Raw genomic sequence first — 6,723 nt, 5'->3', positions numbered from 1 at the left:
ATTCTTTCCTGCTTTGTTGAAGATTAGTTGACCACAGAGTTGAGGGTCCATTTCTGGGCTCTCTATTTTGTTCCATTGATCTATGTGTCTGTTTTTGTGCCAGTACCACACTGTCTTGATGATGACAGCTTTGTAATGGAGCTTGATGTCTGGAATTGTGATGCCGCCAACATTGGTTTTCTTTTTCAACATTCCTCTGACTCTTCAGGGTCTTTCCTGTTTCCATATAAATTTTAGGATTATTTGTTCCATTTCTTTGAAAATACTTGATGGTATTTTGGTAGGGATTGTGTTAAATGTGTAGATTGCTCTAGGTAGCATAGACATTTTCACAATATTTGTCTTACAACCCATGAGCATGGTATGTTTTTCCATTTCTTTGTGTCTTCCTCAATTTCTTTCATGAGTACTGTATTTTCTGCATACAGATCCTTTGCCTCTTTGGTTAGATTTATTTCTGGGTATCTTATGGTTTTGAGTGCCATTGTAAATGGGATCATCTCCTTAATTTCTTTTTCTTCTGTCTTGTTGTTGGTATATAGAAATGCAACTGATTTCTGTGCATTGACTCAATACAGCATCAGAATAGAAAATCAAGGTACTTTTCTTCTTTCTGAAGAACTTCCTTCAAGAATTCTAGTAGTCCAGATCTAATGGCAGCTGAGTCTCTCAACTTTTGTTTTTTTGTAAGTTTTCATTAGTTTACCTTAATTTTTGAAGACACTCTCACTGGGTATAGAATTCTAGCTTTCTTTCAGTATTTTAAACATGTTACTCTCTTTACTTCTAGCCTGGAGAGTTTCCAATGAGAAATATGCTTAATATTCATGTTTTTGTTACTCTTTAGATCATGTTCTTCCCCCACCCCTAAGTGCTTTTAAGATCATCTCTTTATCACAGGTAATTAGCAATTAAATTATGATTTGCCTTGTTATATTTTTCTTTCTGTTTATTATTTTGGGATACAATGATGCTCTTTGGCATGCTTTTGCAATTTTTATCAAATTTGGGAAATGGTCAGTCTTACTTTAAATCTATGCTCTCTCTTTCTATCTTTTCTTTATGAGAATGTGATTGCAAGTTATTCGACCACTTGCTATTGTTCCACAAGTTACTGATCTCTGTGTTTCTTTGTTATCTTTTCCTTTCTTTGCTTTATATTTAATAGTTTCTCATGCTGTGTCTTCAAGTTCACAGATCTTTTCTGTATCATCTGTTAATTTCATCAAGTGTATTTTAAATCTCATCCAGGACATTTTACTTTTCATTAGGAGTTTCATCTATTTTTGTTTGTTTTAATTTGGTAGTATCTGTTTTGTCTTCCCTCATTATGCTCATGTTTTTCTCTATATTTTTTTATTTTTCATTTTAAAAAAACATTTTATTTATTTATTTGACAGAGACACAGGAAGAGAAGGAACACAAGCAGGAGGAGTGGGAGAGGGAGAAGCAGGTTTCCTCTTGTGCAAGGAGCTGGATTTGGGGCTCTATCCCAGGACCCCAGGATCATAACCTTAGTCGAAGACAGACATTTAATGGCTGAGACACCCAGGTGCCCTATATTCTTTTTTTCTTTTTTTAAACTTGAAGTGTGATTAACATAAAATATTATAGTAGTTTCAGGTGTACAGCATAGTGATGCAACATTTGTATGCATTATGAAGTGATCACTACCATAAATCTAGCTTCTGTCACCACACAAATTTGTTACATATTATTAACCAATATATTCTCAATACTGTACATTGTATCTCCTATTTATAACTGGAAGTTAATACTTTTAATCTTCTATCTTATTTCACCCATTTTCCCTCTGCCCTCCCTCTGGCAACTACCAGATTGTTCTCTGTATCTATGCATCTATTTCTGCTTTGTTCCATTTGTTCCTTTGTTTTGTTTTTAGGTTCCAAATACAGTGAAATCATATGGTATTGGTCTTTTTCTCTGTGACCTAGCATAATATACTCTAGGTCCATCTATATTGTTGCAAATGGCAAGATTTCATTCTTTTTTAATGGCTGAGTGATATTCCATTTTATATATCTTTTTATCCATTTATCTCTTAGTAGACATTTAAGTTGCTTCTGTATTGGCTGTTATAAATAATGTTGCAGTGAGCATAGAGGTGAGCATATATCTTTTTGAACTAATGGATAAATACTCAGAAGTGAAATTGCTGGATCACATAGTAGTTCTATTTTTAATTTTTTAAGGAATGTCTATACTGTTCCCTAGTGGTTGAACAAATTTACATTTGTATCACAAGTGTTCCTTTTTCTTTAAATATTGTTATTTCTCATCTTGTTATTTCTCATTTTTTTGATACTACCCATTCTGGGAGGTTTGAGATGACATCTAATTGTGGTTTTGATTTTCATTTCCCTGTTGATTAGTCATGTTGAGCATCATTTTATATGTCTGTTGGCCATCTATATGTTTCTGTGGAGAAATATCTATTCAGGTGCTCTGCATATTTTGAAACTAGATTGTGTGGGTTGTTTTCTTTTTTTGATATTGAGTTGTAGGAGTTCTGTATGTATTTTGGATATTACCCTCATCAATTTTATCATTTGCAAGTATCTTCTTCTATTAATAAGTTGTCTTTTTGTTTCATTGATGGTGACTTTCACTGTACAAAAGCTTCTTGGTTTGATGTAGTCTCATTTGTTTATTTCCCTATATTCTTGAGCAGTTGAGAATATTTATAATAGCTATTTTAAGATCTTTGTTAATTTTATTATGTTTGTCATTTCTGGATCTGTTTATATTGATTTTTCTCTTGGTTATGAGTCATATTTTTCCATATTTTGCTGTATATAATTAATAATTTTGACTTGGTGCCAGACAATCCCTCCCGCACTTCTTGTGAATTTTTTGTTGTAGGGCATAGAATTTATTATATTCTTTTAGTATTAGATTTTTAAAATGTCATCCAGTTAAATTTGGGGGGCTTTGTTTGATTCATTTGAGGTTTCTTTAATGCTTTGTTAGTGAAGTCCAGGGCATCTTTTAGTCCAGGGCTAAGTTAATTTCATTTCTGAGAGATACCTTTCTGAGAATTTTAATTTATCTTACTAGAATTATGATGTCTTTTCTACTCTGACTGATGGGAACACAAACATTTCCCAGCCCTGTGCAATCTTGGAGAATTATCTACTCTTTTGTAGGTGGAGAGGGGTAGGGATTGGTTTCTGTTACTCTATCACAGTCAGGAATGACGTCCTACAGGGTAATTTTGAATATGAACTCATATTCTTCAATGGGTATATGTTATTACAATTTTTTATTTGTTTTGTCAGTTTATGGAAACTTTTTCAAAGAATTTGTTCATTTCATATAAGTCATGAGATTTGTATAAGATTGTTTATGGTATCTTGTTATTATTCTTTAATGTCACTAGGATCTATAATATCTCATCATTTTTTTTTTAAAAGATTTTATCTATTTATTTGACAGAGAGAGAGATCACAAGCAGGCGGCGGGGGGGAAGCAGACTCCCTGCTGAGCAGAGAGCCTGACGCAGGACTCAGTCCCAGGATCCCGATATCATGACCTGAGCTGCAGGCAGAGGCTCAACCCACTCAGTCACCCAGGCACCCCATCTCATCATTTTCTTTTTTAAGAGAATTTTTTTTTTTAGATTTTAAAAAATTTATTTATTTGACAGAGATCCAAGTAGGCAGAGAGAGAGGAAGGGAAGCAGGCTCCCTGCTGAGCAGAGAGCCCAATGCGGGGCTTGATCCCAGGACCCTGAGGTCATGACCCGAGCCAAAGGTAGAGGCTTTAACCCACTGAGCCACCCAGGTGTCCCTTAAGAGAATGTTAAATCATTTATTAATTACACATGATAATGGATGAAACACAAGCTTTAATCCCATCTATAATTTTATCTGATACCATAATTCAATTTAAATATATTGCGTAGTATATACCAATAATCATATTAATAACCAAATAAAGTCCAGGACTTTGTTTGGGTGACCTTTTAATGGTGAACTCCAGGTCACAACACATTAACTGTCAGTTCAACTATACCAAGGTTTGTGGAGACAATGGCTTCTGTGCCCAAGCAGGTTGCAGACAAATTTCAAAAGGAACCTGACATCACCCTGAAGGAATTCTAATTTCATACTGTTGGGGAAGTATACCAAGATGGCTTCAGAGTAGACTAACTTAACACAGCACATTTGAAAAAAAAAAAAAAAGGGCACATTTATTCAGTGTCATGAAAAGACTATTACATTTAGCAATCAACATCATGGGTGCAAAAAAAAAATCTACATTAAAACACTTTGTTTGAATGCTTTACACTTTCCACAGAACAGAAACTAAAATAACCTGTTATACAATTAGTCACAAATACAGTCCTCGAGTTTTTTGCCCATACACATGAGTATTGTCTAAAACATGTCTTCTTTTAGCAGGTAGGCCCTGCCACCATTGTGCTTGGCTGAGTTCACAAATCTGTTGTAGTCAGTAGCTTCCCTGTCATTTCTCTGGCTCTCTTCTCCTGCTAAGTTTTGTTTCCTGGCAGTAATTAAAACCTTCTGCCACTGCTGTAGCCACTGCTGCTGCTGGAACCACCATAGCCACCTTGGTTTTGTGGTTTGGCAAAGTATTGTCCTCCATGACCATAGGGGCCAGAGTTTCTGCCTCCTAAATTTCCACCTTTCATGGGTCCAAAATTTGAGGATTGATTGTTGTAATTGCCAAAACCATTATAGCTTCTGCCACCTCCTAAGTTGCCTCCATAGCTGCCTCTACCTCCTCCACTATTACAGCTGTCCTAGCTGCCACTCCCACCATAGCCACTGTCCTGGTTTCCACAACCTTGTCCACCACTTCCATAGTCCCTGTTTCTTCCAGAGTAACCAGGGCCACCTCCTCATAACCACCATCATTACCAAATCCTTTATAACCATCCCCACTGCCACCATATCCACCACCACCTCAACTGCCACCAAAGCCACCTCAGCCACTGAAATTCCCTCCATGACCAAAGTTGTCATTCCCACCAAAACCACCTCCACCGCCACCACCAAAGTTTCCAGAACTACTTTGACCTCTTTGGCTGGATGAAGCACTAGCCATCTCTTGCTTACATAGGGATTTTCTTACGTCACAGTTGTGGCCATTCACAGTATGGTATTTTGAATAACAATCTTGTCTACAGAGTCATGGTCATCAAATATTACAAAAGCAAAACCCCTCTTTTTGCCACTGCCTCAGTCAGTCAGGATCTCAATTGTTTCGGTTTTCCCATATTGTTCAAAAGAATCTCTTAGATGATATTCTTCAGTGGCTTCTTTAATGCCACCAACAAAAATCTTTCTCAAAAAAAGTGAATGTTGTCACTTAAGTGGGCACCAGGTCTTTGAGACTCTTCTCTTGAGACAGCCTTCTTTGGTTCCACAACTCTTCCATCCACCTTGTGTGGCCTTGCATTCATGGCTGCATCCACCTCCTCCACAGTGGCACACGTGACAAAACCAGAGCCTCTGGAGCACCAGGTGTTTGGATCTCTCATTAACACACAGTCTGTAAGTGCTCCCCATTGCTCAAAATGGCTCCTCAGACTCTCATCAGTTCTTTCAAAGCTCAGACCTCTGATGAAGAGCTTTTGCAGTTGTTCAGGTTCTTTGGGAGACTCTGACTTAGACATGATGGTGGAGGGAAGGGAGATTTTAATGATGCTTATTTGGTGGTGTCCATGGGCAGAAAGAATGTAATATCTTATCTCTAATTCCCAGTATTGGTGATTATGGAACCCAGAGTGCCCTAGAGCAGTTCTCTCAGTTCTTCTCTGCCATGCTCCCAGACTTCTGCAGACGCTGTACACCTGTGCCTCAGAGTGTGGTGTGTCTCTCTCATCTCTTCTGTTTTTCTCCTAATACTCCTCATCAACAAATTATTATTAAGAAATAATTGATAGTTGGAGTAAATAACTGGTATGATATATGGCTGTATGGGCTTTTGCAAGCTAGTTGCTGAATTTTTCAGGAATTTTGCAAGCCAGGTTTTTAAACACAGCCTTCATTAAAGATTAAACTATAAAAAAGAAATAATATACATCACTGTATAAGTTCAAGGCATAAAATATGATGGTTTGATTTACATGTATTGTAAAATACCCCACCAGGTATTCATCATCTCATAAAGATAAAAGAAAAAGAAAAAAAAAAAGAAGAAAAGGAAGAACAAAGTTTTTCCTTGTGATGAAAACTCTTAGTATTTACTCTCTTAGCAACTTTCCAGCGTGTCATACAGCAGTTGTTAGCTCTAGTTATCATTTGTACATTACATCCCTAGTAATTACTTATCTTATAATTGGAAGCTTACCTTCTGATCACCCTTCTCCAATCCCCACTGTCCTGACTTCTTGCACAAATGTGATCTTTTTCTATGATTTTTTTTCAAGATTCCATTTGTAAGTGAGGTCATATAGTGTTTGTCTTTCTTTCTTTTTTTTTTATACTTTATTTATTCATTTGAGAGAGAGAGAAAGAGCGAGCGCAAGTAGGGTGAGAAGCAAACTCCCCCCTGCTGGCAGACAGACATGGGGTTTGATCCTAGGACCTGGAGATCAAGCCCTGAGCTGAAGACAGGCACTGAAACATCTGAGCCACCCAGGTGCCCCAGTGTTTGTCTTTCTCTGACTTATTTCACTTAGCATAATGCCTTCCAGGTCCATCCATGTTGTTGCAAATAGTAGGATTTCTTTTT

The 6,723-nt window shown here is 36.9% G+C and overlaps 1 pseudogene; it reads right to left on the bottom strand.

The window, feature by feature from the left end:
• Window positions 1-4,480: 4,480 nt before the first annotated feature.
• Window positions 4,481-5,662, bottom strand: LOC116585579 (annotated as a pseudogene).
• Window positions 5,663-6,723: the final 1,061 nt, after the last annotated feature.

The sequence above is a fragment of the Mustela erminea genome, chromosome 3, assembly GCF_009829155.1.
Source record: "Mustela erminea isolate mMusErm1 chromosome 3, mMusErm1.Pri, whole genome shotgun sequence".
Taxonomy (NCBI): Eukaryota; Metazoa; Chordata; class Mammalia; order Carnivora; family Mustelidae; genus Mustela; species Mustela erminea.
The sequence above is the reverse complement of the archived record's forward strand: the minus strand, read 5'-3'. Positions and strand labels throughout refer to the sequence as shown.